General features: G+C 42.0%; 1 protein-coding gene across 1 annotated transcript in view; it reads left to right on the forward strand.

The window, feature by feature from the left end:
- ank3a (ankyrin 3a) overlaps window positions 1-15,253 on the forward strand; it is a 93,845-nt gene that overhangs the window by 16,879 nt on the left and 61,713 nt on the right. The window lies entirely within an intron of this gene.

Raw genomic sequence — 15,253 nt, forward strand, 5'->3', positions numbered from 1 at the left:
TGTTTAGTTTAGGTTTAGGCTTGTGTGCATGTTCGTGACTGTCTCCCTGCATGTGTGTGTCTGTGTATGTGTGTGTGTGTCTGTGTGGAGACTGAGGGGGGTTCAGGGGGGACAGATGGTTCGTGGTCTGCTCTCGTCTGGTGCTCTCTGCCTGCCAAAGATCAGGCGAAAAACAGTTACAGCGCTCTCTGCTTCATTCAACCCTGCTCCACAGGCCAAAATAACAGCCTTCTTTCTGTTTTATAGATGGCTTTATGAGCTATCAAAATGTTATAGTGGGAGAGACATAAATGACATTTACAGCAGATTTTGTTTAGTTTTACTGACAGACTATATTTGACAATGAACGCCTGGTTTTCTTCTCTGGCTCTTTGCTGTGGGAAATGTTTAGTTGGAAGATTTGCAGCATAGTTTTTGATAGGCAGAGAGGCACGTGTTTGCTGACTTTCAAACTGCAAGACTTTACTTTTAATAAAGTAAATATAGTGAATTGCATGTCGTTCTATTTAATTGTGAAAATACTGATTTTCAGTATTTTGTATTTTTTCCTCGTTTCCACTTTAAAGTGAGCTTTGAGCCAAATGCACTTCTCTGCAATTATATTTTTGTGATAATGTGGATGTGAAGCTTTTACACTTGGCCTTTTCCTCTGCTTAAAGTCTGGAGAACAGCCTCACTATCCACTGCAGGGGTCTCAGCAGAGAGATATTTATCACCACCAGGCACACACTCACTGTAGATACAGTACACTGCATCTGTGGTAGATCCACACACATACACACACAGACATGTAATCTACTTACTTAAAGTCACTGACTTGATTACTGACTTAAATTATCTAGGTGTGTTAGTTAGCCAAGGTGATAGTCCAAGATATGCTGGTTCCTCTGACTCCTCATCTTCAGGTCTGATTATATAATTTAACCACGCTCCGTTGAATTAATGTAGGAGCCAGATGGACATTCAGTCTCTCACTCTGTCCAAAGCTCTCTCACTTACTGTAGCCCAGCTGTGCTGCTAATCCAGTGGATCAGATAGGACATGCAGAATGCTAGAATAACCTGCAGCAACTTGTTGATGTTTGTAGCTTAAGTGGATACCAGAGCAGTTTAAAAATTTGCACGGCATAGCACAGTCCCACACAGACCCACACATGGAACGGTTAAGTCCAACGTGTAGACACAGAAGAGGCCGTGGTGAGAGAACACACATAAATTAGAGATGTTGAATGGTGATGGCTGTGGTGTGGGCAAGACAAAGGGAGCGAAACAGGAGAAATGAGACAAACTGACAATGGAGAAATGCATGCAGAATAAATGAAAGCAGGAGTGGAAAGATGGATGAGAGGAGGCTGGGAAATTGGTAAAGATTTGATGGAGAGAGAGAGAGAGATGGGATGCTACTACAGGACCCAAGAGACGGTGGATGGAAAGAAGTGGATCCTTTAAGCTTTTTTTCAAAACTGTCCGTCCATCGCTACCACTTCTTTTCCAGCAGAAATTAATTTGAACAAGTTGAGGGGGAGGACGCACATCAGTAATTTATGTCTGCAGCTGAACAAGTGGTTTAATCATGCACCTTTGGATCCTGTTTTGAAAGAGAGTCGGAGAGCCATTTCTCATGTCTCCTGCATTAGAACAGCAGAAAGGAAGAGGAAGACAGTGGAAGACAGAGAATATCTTCCCTTCTCCTTCTCTGGATCACTGGCACATCTAACATCATGGTAACGGATACCAGGCAGCTTTACTGCCACAGGCCTCCTACAAACTGACACAGAGGAAAAAGTCAATCATGTGATTAGATTAATTATGTCATATCATTTCAGGCTGCTCAGGTTTATATAACATCCTCAGAAACAGAAGAGAGAGAAAAAAAAAGTGACAAGATGGAATCGATCCATGTTCCTTTTCTGTGCCTGTGCATGTATCTCTGCGTAAAATGATAGTGTGTGGGTGCGTGCATGTGTGTGCATTTGTGTGTATCTGAGTCAATTAGACTGCCTGTGAAAACTCCAATACTTTTCTTCATTTTGAGGATTTTGTATGGAATTTAGTGGGTGTGATTTTATAAAATATACTGTACAAACAGACAGCATATTTTCATTTTTGAGTTTGAGGTTTTTTGTTTTTTTAGGGGAATTTGGGGGGAGTAGGGGCTGAGCTTTGTGATTCAGGGACTTGATGTTATCAGCTTCATCAGATTTTGTATTTTCTTACTTTTTTGATTACACAGGAAATATTTGTCAATAGGATCAATACACTGTTAGTTTTAGTCTTCTCAAGGGATTTTGTTAACAATAAGAAATTGAAGAAAGATTGCGGTTATGGAAAATTAACTATGGTTAAGAATGGTTTGAAAAATCATCAACAAAATCAGCCTCAACCTCTACACTTTTACTGTGGTGCAGCATTGTTGAACATAAGCATACTTCCTTGGAAAACTTGGCTAAATATATATTTTTGTTATTAGTGAAAAAGCTGCTCTTCCCAGCTTAGATTTTTACTTTCTTTGTCACATTTTACCCACACACTCACTGAAATTCATAAATGCATGTACCACATATACCTCGTTCTCTCCTCTGTAAAGCCACACTCACTTACAGTACAACTCGACTCCATTTCAGCTCCCGCAGCTCATGTATGCTACCTGCTGTTCACACAAGATTGGCTCTTATTATTGGGAATAGTCATTTCCATCCATCTACTGGTTGGTCATTTGCATTTTTATGTCCCATTACTGTGTCACAAAGAGTGGAAACTCACCCATAAGAAAATGTCTCGGTAGAGAACTGCCTTTTTGACGCAGAAGATGGTTTATGGACTTCTTTTAGTCATTACCTTGAGGTGGCTTCACTTCTCAGCAGTGTGAACAATGGGTTATTGAAATTATACAAAGGATAGTTGTGACCTGGAGGTCTGATTGGTACAAGACATATTTAAATTGTGTTAAAATTTCCTACTTTGTGCTTGGGAACTAGTGACATGCTACGTCTGTGTTTTATGCTGATTACATTTTTGCAATGATGCAAAGCAATTGACAATTTCATTCATTAGTTAGTAGTAGTATTCCAGACATCCTTCTCCCCTGCAGCGTTTTCCAGCTCCTCTTGCTAGTCCAAAGGCACAGTCCAAGGCCTCCAGCATCTCGAGCGAATACACTTAGCACCTTGCCACTGAGGAGCTTCTTGACTACCTCAAAGACCTTTGCCAGAGATATGAGTGAGGCTTCCCCCAAGGCTTTAAACTCTGCCTCCCCCTCAGGGGTCACGTTTATCATCTATAATAGACCCACATAGAATTATCACTGGACTGTAAAGCAAAGGCAGAAACACTTAGACAAACAAAAAATTAAATAAAATAAGATTTTAAAAAAGGTAAGGATAAAAGACAAATAAAAGACAACTACAGAGAATGGCATCATGCATTAAAGGCATTAAATACAATTCAAACACAAAAATATGGGATGCAGGACCCACATTTGAGCAAGTGCAGGTCTCAGTAATGTAAATCATATTGTGTATTATAACTTATCTTTTGCTCATGTACCCTCATGACCAAAAGAGTCAACCCTCCCTACCCTTCCTACACTCTAGATGTGGACACAGTGAGGCCTGTGATGTGTCGTACAGTTGTCATGAAGGAGACTGTCCACCAGAGTCCAGTGTTTGACTGTGGAACAGAGTCTGCTGCAGGTCAAACTGAGGCTAGAGGAGGAAGAGCAGACAGAGGAGGAGGAGTTGGATGTCTCTGACTTTGTGCCAGATTTAACTAAACTTTGATATGTTGTTTAATTCTGTTTTCTGTTTGGCCAAGAGCCCTGTCCTTCTTTTTTCTCTCTCTGTTGCTGTCTGTGTGTTGTCCTCTCTTGTTCTGTTTCTGTATCACAGTCTCTTATTTCTCATTTTCATTATTGATTAATCTGTTGATTGTTTGGCCAAGGTTTTTAGTTCAGCCAACCCAAAGATATTTAGAACAATATATTATAAAGAAAAGCAGCAAAAACTGCCAGTTCAGAAGCTGGAACCAGATCATTTGTTTTTTACTTTTTGTGAGTTGACTAATCTACCAATCATTTCATCTCCACTATCAGTCCTTTCTGCTTCTCTTTCTCTCCTCAGCCTCTTACTTTTTATTCACTCAACCCTACCTCCCTCTCCCACTCCCCCTCCCCTGCATCTATTTCATCATCTCACCTTTGCTCTTCTGGAGCCTGTTGTAGGGTGACTTTTTGGCGGGACAGCTATTGATCCAGCACGGTGCTCTAGTGTGTAGGTTTCACCTGTACAGCTGACGAGTCAGTTGGATGAAATCCAAAGCGACATTCAAGTTCTCCTTATGTCAGGGTCAGCATTTCTGTCCTAGACCGTGGAGCGACAGGAGACTTCATGTGTGAGGCAGTAGTGCAAAATGCCAATAAGATTGGAAATAGTGGAATTCTTTCAGTTGTCACCTCAGCATACTGTACCTCCAGCAGGGTCTTTCTAATAAATAACTGAATAATGAATCTGACAAAAAGGCAGTGGAGATGCATGACAACATCTGAGGTTTGCTTATTCAGTCGCTGCTCAAGTTGAACGGTTCACCTCATTTCCTTTTCAAGTTGCCTCCCTCCTCTCCCCCTCTTTCTCTGTTCTCTACCCTTCCTCGCTGCCCTCTCAGCTCCCTCCCTCACTTCCTCTCCTTCTCCCCTCCCTCCCCGGCGGTCTCATGTCCCAGGTGACAGAGAGGAGCTGTGCCCTTGAGCGAGCTCCGTGCAGCAGGAGCAGTAAATATTTGTGTGTTGTGTGTGTGTGTTGTGTGTTGTATCTGTATTTTCTACAAATATTGAGGATCCTCAGTACAGAATGAGGATGGTGTGATGTTTTACAGCTCCTCTGAGATGGCTGAGTTCGCCTTATATGCTTGTGAAATTAAGAAAGGAAAGCAGCCAGCAGACAACTGGGTTTGCTCAGGGCCATTTCTGCTCCCTTTGAATATATAAACATTTTTTAGGGTTGTGTGCCACAAGCATAGAACGGCTCCTTCCAGGAAATGTTACAGTGCGTTTGATTGGTAATCTGTGTTATAATTTATTGCACATGGATCACATTTACACAAGATGGTGGGAAATAATAAGTTTAAATCAATATATCTTTATTTAAGATCGTTGCAATTATTCACTTATCATTTTCACATTATTATTATTGCACACTATTTTCAAAAGTGTATCCTGAAGCACCAATGAAGATCATGTTCACTACCACCTCCTAATTCCCAGCTGGTGATTTTAGCTATAAATGTTTGCTCAAGACGCCATTGAGAAATAAAAAGTCATATTGTTTTATGGTGATATAATAATATATTCATGCACCTGTAAGTACACATATACACAAATAGGTGGTACAACATTTTTTATCCATAGCAACCGTCTCTCGGTCTTAGGCACAAATATTCAATTTTTCAAATAAATGAATACACAAACCCAACATAACATGACACACACATGCCATCACAACATAAGCGTCTATTCAGCATCTAATTGCAATGTTGTTTTCTCGGATAATTATCAAGCCATATGTGTGATTATTGACAGGCGGTGACATAAGAATAAGACACAACTGTGTCAAAAGAGATCATTTTCCATAAGTAGGCTTGACTCCCTTCCTCTTCTGTTGTAACCTCCCCCGTAGCCATGGTAACCCCCTCCGTTTCCAAGCTGCTCACCGCAGTGTTATCGTGAAGGGGCCTGTGATCCACCAATCACATGTTCAACTCGCCTCTTCTGGTCCAGGGCATCTGTCACTCCCTCTGTCAGCTCTCACGTACACCACCCTCTGTCTTGTTCTCCTTCTGAATTTCTCTGACTCGCTGACCGTCTCTAACTCTCTCTCTCTCTCTCTCTTGTCTGAAAGTTGATAGCACTGGAAAATACCCGTAATGCACGTGGTGCCATTCCTCTGGAATGGTGACAGAATGTGAAAGCAGTAGCTGAGGGATGGATGAGCTGCATGTGACTGCCTGTGTGAACGTGTACATTAGCGTGTGTGATATTACAGTCGGTGCTGCCAGAACAGTCTTATTCCCACTATAAATAACATGTATGGGTGTGATGCTAATGAACTTTATTATCAAAAAGCTGCAGACAGACAGAGTGACCACAGAGCAGTGTGTCCCAGGGATTTTCCATATGCTGGAGGTCAATGACCACAGCATCTATTTACTCAGCTGGGAAGAGCAGCTTTTTCACTAATAACAAAAATATATATTTAGCCAAGTTTTCCAAGGAAGTATGCTTATGTTCAACAATGCTGCACCACAGTAAAAGTGTAGAGGTTGAGGCTGATGTGATGATTTTTCAAACCATTCTTAACCATAGTTAATTTTCCATAACTGCAATCTTTCTTCAATTTCTTATTGTTAACAAAATCCCTTGAGAAGACTAAAACTAACAGTGTATTGATCCTATTGACAAATATTTCCTGTGTAATCAAAACCTGATATAGCATATTGCTCTGTGCAGTAGACCTCCACTGTTGTCCAAAAACTATGGAAAGCTCATCAGTGAGCCACACTGTGTGGGCGCTGGGTAACTGAGATTTTATTTTGAGTCAATCCCACGGACACTGTTCTGCTACCGTTAATGCAGTACATCAAACCCACAGCTAAAAATAGTCCCAGAAAATGCACTATTTACTCTTGTTTGAGAATTTGCTAAAAGTGACAGTGCCCAGCTGTCTTTTCCACTTGATTTGAGGCAAATTGCCACTGACAGGATAAGGATGTGAGAAAGTACAGGAAGACAGACTAACATGTTGTTTGTTTTGCTCTTTTCGTGGGATTTGTTGACAGTGAGAGAAATATGGAGTAAAATCTGACTGGTCCATAAAAGAAATGTTGGCCTTTAGCAGTCAAAAACTGTCAGTGAACATAATGTTTTCCAAAATTGCGCAATATTAATATACTGTCTCTGGATGATCTATTGTGTGTGTACTTGGAGCAACTGAGAAATCCTGTGGCATGGAAATAGAGCTTTGGGAGCACTTCACAGTCGTGGGTGGTCTCCAAGATAAGATAATCAGATAACATACCACCCACAAGTGTAAAAACCCAAGATCAAACATAGAACAGGGATACACTAGCTATGTTGCATGCTGCGCTAAACCTCAGCTCTCCTCTCCCTCCTGCTCATATAGATAGTGATCAGATCCAGACCCTGTATGTACATTTTCTAGCAGAGCAGTGAGTATACTTGGCTTCTAGCAGGACAGGAGAAATCAGTGGGGGTGAGCTTCTCATCCCCAGTTCCCACTCAGCTGACTGCAGTGAGGCGTGTCTGCTGAGGGGTGAGAGGTGGGAGGACAGAGGGTGTCCCTAATACCAGAGGAAAAGCCCCTAATCCTCTGTTAAAGTGTCCCCATTGATTGTTAGGAGGGCCCCACTGGTCCACTTGCCCCAAAATAACGTCTGGTGTTATTGCTGTTGTTCTCTGCTGTTACTGGACTCGTAACCTCCCCCAGTACACACACATAGAGTCAACACTGCTAGCCCCCCATGCACTGACACACACACACACACACACACCCCCGGTTGATTCAAACCAGGTAGGGCAAGCCCAGCCTGGACCCGCACTGGTCTTTGTTTAGGGGAAAAAAAGCTGATAAGCAGGATAACAATAAAGAGCCATGTGCTGGCAGAGACTGAGGGAGGCAGGGGGAGTGAACCAGAGAAAATGAGTGGGAGGGATAGAGGGAGTGTGGGTGGGATAGCAACAGAGGAGAGGAGGGCGGGGGGGTTCACTATATCCCACTCGAGTCATTTTGGCCAAAGTATTTGTTTCAGCTGCTATTTTCAGTTGAGCCCCTCTCCTGTATGCCTCCCCAACCTTGGATATCAAGATCACATTGACAGCCCCCACCAGCCCTCCCCCCAACCCTCATTGAAAATGAAGGTGAGGAAGAAAAGGAAGGAGAGGGAGGGAGAAGCCTCAGCTGCTATGGTAAGTCAGGGTGCTCTTCCTGCACCCTCCCTGTTGGAAGGTGTTTTCTGGGGCAGGGGCCAGCTTCTGTGAGGCAGCTGGGATTTACCCCTGTTGACACATTTAAAAAAAAAAAAAAAAAGGGAGCGAGAGATAGAGAGGGGACAGGGAGGGAGAGAGACAGCAGAGGGGATTTGGCGTGTGTCCTTTCTGCAGCGTGAAAGACTGCAAGACGCTCGGCGCTTTGTTTACTCACCACTGCAGAGTTAGATAGACCCCCCTCTCTTCTTTCATCTCCACCCGGCATCCTCTTCTCCCCCTGCCACTCACGTCTTTCCTCCCACCATCCCTCTACCTAGTGCAGACCATCGACCAGACAGTGAAAGGAGCTGTAGTATCCTCCAGAACTAGCATCTCATGGTGGTGTGCTTTGATTTTTTTTTTTTTTTTTTTTTCTACTCTGTTACCTGAGCTATTGGCACCTTGCTCTTTCCTCTGAGTGGGATGGATGCCCATGAGGTTAAGATAAGGACAGAGCTGAGTGACTGACTGAATAGATGACCGGTTGGCGGTTCGGCTGCTTGGCTGGCTGACCACTCTGAGCTCAGGTTTCACTTCTCTCCGTACAGAGGAGAGAAAGAAAGAGGGAAAGAAAGTGAGCATGGCTGTGGAAGAGGGTGCCGTCTTCCTGACACAAGTGAGTAGTGTTGACATTTTTCACTGTAATTTGTAATTCTGAAACTTAGATTTGTGCTGAGATGTGAGAGAGGTTATTGGCTGTGTCAGTGGTTGATGTTGTGAATTCAGCGGTGCACCAAACAAGTAGAATGAACTGCTCCTGTATCTTGCTCTGTAACTGAACTTGTGCTTAGGTGCATGTGAACTTGGAAAGTCAGCTGATCTGCTGCACCTCAACCACAGATCAACTGTGCTTGAAGCAGGGAGTGTTTGAGACTGCATGGCAATAACATACAGGACGGCACACATGAAGGTGTTTGGTCTTTGGACTGGTAGTCACTTATGCACCTGCATATCCACAGTGTACAATGAGCATTAACGCTGTTTATGTGCTCTTTCCTTCGAGGAAATAGTTTGATATTTTGGGAGATATGCTTATTCACTTCCCCAGACGTAGATACAGCGTGCATGTTAATCATTGTGCTTAGGAGCTGCTTGATTTTTTTTCTTCCCCCTTTCTACCTTTGGCCGGAGCCAGGCTATTTTTTCCCCCTGCCTCCCGACTTGATGCTAAGCTAAGCTAACCACCTCTTGGCTCTAACTGTGAGTGTGTTATCAGTCTTAACATCAAAACTCTCAGTGAATAAAGCATATTTTCCAAAATGTCACACTGTTCCTTTAAGATGGTTTGAGATGGTACCAAGACCTTTTGGGTGCACCAGTAGCTTAAGTTCTGAGCATGCTGAAGAATGCACTGCACACATCTAGTACCTCTGTGTTCAATTAGAGAAATTGAAAGATGTGAACTGAATCACACTTGAAACAAAGCTTTTGTTAATGTGGTGTGAGTTTCTTTCTCAGTAAAGCTGTCTTTCAGTAAACAAACATTTATTTATTGTTATCTTTTCATATGTGAAATACTTATTTAAACCAGAAAGTAGTCACCCACTTGCTCCTTCATTCATTCATTCATTCATTCATTCATTCATTTATTCATTCACTTAGTCATTTCTCCTAGTGACCATTAGGAGGCAGGACACTGTCTACACATGATAAATTAAACCACTTGACTCCTCGTTGTAGTGCTCCTGAACCATGTGGTGCTTTCCAGTAGAAATGTGTTAGAGTGATGTTGATGTTTAAGATAACTGCACATGATATTTGAAGTCACGAGAGCTGTGAAGCAGATGCATTTTGTATGTCTGAAATCTGAGGAGGCTCTACAACGTTAGCACTCCTGTTATAGATTACCGTTCATTGTGTTGCCAATAACATGCTTTCCATCCATACCTCTCTGAGGCTTAATGATTTTTTTTGCATGAGCATGTTGACAGTGAAATGGGGGCATTAATTCATCAAGAGCTTTTCTATGTTTACCCTTAGAGAAAGAGAGAAATCAGGATACCATGAGGGAGTAAGCAGAGCAGGAGATTGGGGGAAATATTATTTAAAGATGAGAGAAATGGATGTGGGGGTTGGTGGGACGAGGTTCTTTGGCACTGGTGGGTGTTGTGGCCCACCACTGGATGCCCCTGGCTTTGTGCTCGCAGAGCTGTGGAGCACTGTCAGGAGAGCAGGGGATAAAGTGAAACAATGCAGCCGCTGCTGGTCTGGCTCTCCTCTTCTAAGCTTGCTCAGTTCACCCAGAGCCTACAGCGATGACATCAATGTGCCCTGTTTGTCTGTGTTTGTGTGTACATACTTTCACCTGCATGTGAATAATGCACAGAAGTGTGTGCAGATGTGTATGTTTTCATTTACCCCTTCTTCTACATGGCTACAGTACAAAATGCTGTGTGAGTTTCTGTGTTTGTTACATGCTCAGTGCGGAGTGCCAGACTGACATCATCCCGGGGGTATCAGTCTTTATACAACTAAATATCCTCTATCCATCTAGGCTATCAGTGAGTTGATGTCATGGGGAGAAGTGCCAAGTACAGATTCAGCAGAATGAGAGCTAACACTCTACACATCCAAAATGACGTGAATCCCCACACGTAGAATTAGGAACAGTGTGAACCACCCAAAAACCTGGCTGCCCAGGCTCTGTTTGAGATCAAGATAGATACTGTATCCCACTCCCAAACTTCATAGTTTATTATATTGGATTTCTGTCTTTATTTATTATTGTCCAAAATCTTCCTGGAACGGTGTCAACACATTAGTCTTTTTGTTTTGCAGCTGTGAGTAGCTCCTCCAATTCCTTTGTCCAATTCATCATGGGACAAGCCTGTTCATCAACAGTACACTCAAAAACCTGTTTTTTTTTTTCTTCTTTGTATTCATGCTGAACACACTTAATTTAGTCAGTTTTCTCTTGTGAACACACTATATAATCAAAACCATCTTAAAAAGAGTATGTAATATTGAATTGTGATACAGCTTCAGTCTTTCCCTGAGCTTGAAATAAAAATCCTCATTCATTGGTTACTGTTGATCTGGTAAAGTTAGCTAGTTTTACAAGGGCATATTTCTTGGACAAAATTAGTGTTATAATAATGCTTAAAGATGGTCACATAGACACAATTCTGTAAAAAGCCTAATTTTTAGGGGATCCTTTCGGGGATCACTCAAACCTTCAACCTTCAAACCCCGGCCTTTATTACAGGGTTTGGCTTTTGTTGATGAGCAGATTGAGCTTTAATGTGTTGCTCATCTTAAACCTCAAATCTAGATATTTTAACTGACAATTATTGGGCTTCACTGTTGTGTAGTAGTTCAGTTTTTCCCCTCCCTTTTTAAAGAGCATCTGAAGACACCAGTCAGTTACCACAGGGCATTTTTAATTAGAACTGAGATGATTAATTGTCGCTTTTACAGCGACTTACCCAGAAATTAGCTGCATTTTTGACTTTGTAAGACTGTAATTGGGAATGATGGTATAATTCACAGCTTTTCCAGTTGTCACTTGTGTCAGATTTCTCTCTCTCTCTCTCTCTCTCTCTCTCTCTCTCCATTCTATCTAACATTAGATTAATGCTTTCCTTCAGGCTTAACCTAGTCTTTAATGGCCCCATTTTCTTTGAACCTCTGATCTCTGGAGGCTTAATGATATTTCTCTTACTAATCTCTTGTCCCGTCCTCTGTAATGCTTCATTCACAAAGACTTCAAGATCCTTCATGTTGGACGTAGATGGGACGTGGATGGAGGGTAGGACATGTTGGTCACTGGTTTTCAGTGCAGGCATTAAGGGATAAGCTGAGGAGAGCAATGACTAGCGATTTATGGATGAAGACTACTTAATCTGATGGCACTTAAACTTTGGCAGATACAGAAGAAGAAGCAAAGGGCACTATGTGATATTTCGATGATTATTGCAAAATGGACACCTTTGAAAAGACATGTAAACTTTAACTGTGAAAATACTATCAGACCTCTGTATTTTTGGAGATGCACTGGATCTTTCTCTAAAGTGAGAGCGTGTATGTTTGCAGGGATTTCTGTAAGTGTGTTAATATTTCATTGTTGCTTGTGCTACCACATCTGCCTGTACAAAACCAACCAGCTGTCTTCTGTTGAATATCTGCAATGAATGATTGAAAAAGACTACAGCACTGGATGTTATGTTTGACTTACATAATATCACGGTGGCCATAATGCACATAGTGCCCTGTCCACAACAGTGTAACCTGTGTATTTTCATGTCAGAGGTTTTAGAGCGGTCAGGCATCTGGTGACACTCAACAAAGCCTAAGAGTCATGGGTCGCACAGTCAGGCTGTACACAGCATGGCACACACTAAGGACACATGTCGGTTATGTAAGCTACAGGGCAACTGTTGGGATGTGTACCAGCACGGAGGCGTGCACAGACACACACATGCTGCACAGATATTCTATTATGTGGATATAATTTGACTTGAATAATTGATGATGAAACTGAGACCGATGATGATATTCAGAGTCAAATATTAGGATCATCTTGAAGTTGGATGCGGGAATAAACTGGCCTTCAATCATTTAAAGTATTGCTAAAGTCAAGTAAAGTACTTTTATTCATAGTGAGCATTTAAAAAATAATCGAAAAGAGGTAAGTACAAAATTTTAGAATTCTTAAAAAAAAAAAATGGAATAAATCCACAATCACTGTTAGAGTTCTCCTGAAGTCTTTCCATTTCTATTTTTAAAAAAACATGTGAGACTAAATATAACAATTACCCAGTATGACTGGATTTGTTTAAATAGATCTTTATTTTATGAGGAAGTTTGGTTAAAGAAAAAGAACTGACAGATTTTGCAGCTTCTAAAAATAAACTGCCACAGTAAACAGTTTTACCAGTAGAGGAAGGGGGAGAAGGGGAAAAAGAAGTTGTAAGTTGATGTAGCTTTTAAAGATGTGTATGAAATTTCTTTTGGGGGAAATTACCCGGTGCTCTCGCTCAGTTTAGAGTCCCTTCTTCCCAGCATGCTTTCTCATCAGAAAGACATTGTTTTCATTCCTGCAGGGCACCACTTGTAAACAACTGTCACTATGAATCACGCTGATACTATACAACATGTAGACATAATGTAGCAGACAGAGGAAGTATCATAGAAAAAGTGCCGGGAGTTCAGTTCAGTGGCAGTGTCGAGGTGGGGCACTGTGGGGACAGAGAGTCCTGGCTGGCTGGGTTTAGACTGGACGGGAGCCAGAGTGTTTCTAACAGGTCATCATGAAGGTCGCCGACTCTTTGTGTCCATGTAGAAGACCTCAGTCTGCGAGTACAGAGGTCTTTGTTAATTCTGTTATGCTTAATTATCTCATAGAGCTAAACAATATTTAGATGATGGATCGTGATGTTGTATCAGCTGTTGTGATTCACTGATGTGTTTTTCAATTCCATTGTACTTCGATCTGTCTAATCAGTTTACTGTTCATTCACCACTAACATCCAGAATAATATAATACAATCTAGTACACGAGCTAAAGAGCTCTGATGGAGAGAGCCAATTTGCATTCCCACACTGTTTCTCAAACTTTTTGCAGTTAGGAGATTCAGGCCACTGCACGGGTTGTTTATGTGTTTTCACAGTCAGTGGCCTATTTGACTGCACAGTGCAGCAGTGATTCTTCTGCAGCTGCTACCAGTGACTCTCACTTGATTGTTTACAGAAGCCTCAGTCTTAAAAAATTATGTTTAGCTTATTGGGGGGGGGGATGACATATAACAAAGGGCCACGGATGAGACTTGAACCTGGGCCATCGCGGTAAGGACTGAGCCTAAGTGGTACTCCAGTTGAGCCATTGGACGCCCCTCTTTAGCTTTTATGATGCCTCTTTAAACCTTGTACACAGTTATAATTTTACTGCCACACGTGTGCCTATTAATGGTAGGCTTAGTACTTTATATATTTTCTGTAATCGTTTTTGACCCATGTCTTATTTGTACCTCAGTGACCTGCTGGTTCACACTTTCTGACAGTTCTATCATGACTTTTCTCAAGGCCCCAAGAGCAGAAATATCATTAGTGGTTCAATGCTATCAAACACTCCTGTGGGAGTTGGGGGTATGGAAAAAGGAAGACATTTCTAGATGAGTGATTGGCTGCAGAGATATGAGAGCTTGAGCTTAATGGTCTCTTGTAATCAGGAAATGACTTGGTTTCCAGTTAACGCCACTTTATCTGCCATGATTTTGTTTGTCTCCACATGCATGCATGAGCACATGCAGAAAAATCATTTCTGTCACAGTTTTATATCAGTAGAACAATCAGATGCTGGATGTCTTGTTCACTCACAATTTGGCTTTGTGTTAGATCCCTCTATGTTCGTCAGAGCTATTTCTGGAAGAGCTTGGCCAAGGGGGAGGTGGAGAGCACAATGTTGGATAAGTGCTCATACCGTTTGGCCCTGCTGAGTTTATCCTAAATGTCTCTGGACACAGGGCTAAATTTAGCAGGTCTGGGCTTTTGATAATTCAGGGGAATTTGGTTTTTGAGCTTCTATTATGAAGCAGCATGTCACAGCTTCTCTCCCTCCTGCTCTCAGCAGCTCCAGTGCTGAGTTTTACAAAACGCTCTTTTCAAGGCTGCTGCGAAGAAGGAAGGCAAAATGTGCAGAGTTTGCTATGTGTCATTTTATGTCAGACATGATGTCCTAGGAGCCACCATGAACACAGAAAAGAAAAACAACCTCCCTCTCTTCTTCCCTCTCTTAAGCTCGCTCCATCTCTTTTTCTTTATGTACTCTCATCTCTCTTTTGGTTTCTCCCCCTCCCTTTCTCCTCCACTCACACACTCACACACATACACATGCACACCATATTTGTTATAGGCGGAAAACATGCTTGCCTCATCATTTTATTTTGGTGTGCAATGCTCTATTTCTGTAGTGAAATAAAGGACAGCGAAGCAGAATAGATGCTCTGCTTCTTGTAGCACAGCAACATAGACTCAGAGAAGTCTATGTCGCTGTAGATACAGAAGAGGTTTCTGGAAGAGAGGAGGTTTCTGTAGCAGCTGTAAGGACCAACCGGTCACTGAACTTCCTACCTTTGGGAATCAGAGACATTTGGATTTAACAAAGCTGAAATAACAGCCCGACGGGATCTGATGGATAACTTAGGATGACTGGAACTGTTTGGATGTTATGCTGTGCCTCTGTTGGTTTTTCTCATGGATTTACTTCTTGAGATGTTTGCAT

Source organism: Trachinotus anak, unplaced genomic scaffold (genome assembly GCF_046630095.1).
Source record: "Trachinotus anak isolate AG129_WGS33_773 ecotype Australia unplaced genomic scaffold, CSIRO_AGI_Tana_v1 ptg000007l, whole genome shotgun sequence".
NCBI lineage: Eukaryota > Metazoa > Chordata > Actinopteri > Carangiformes > Carangidae > Trachinotus > Trachinotus anak.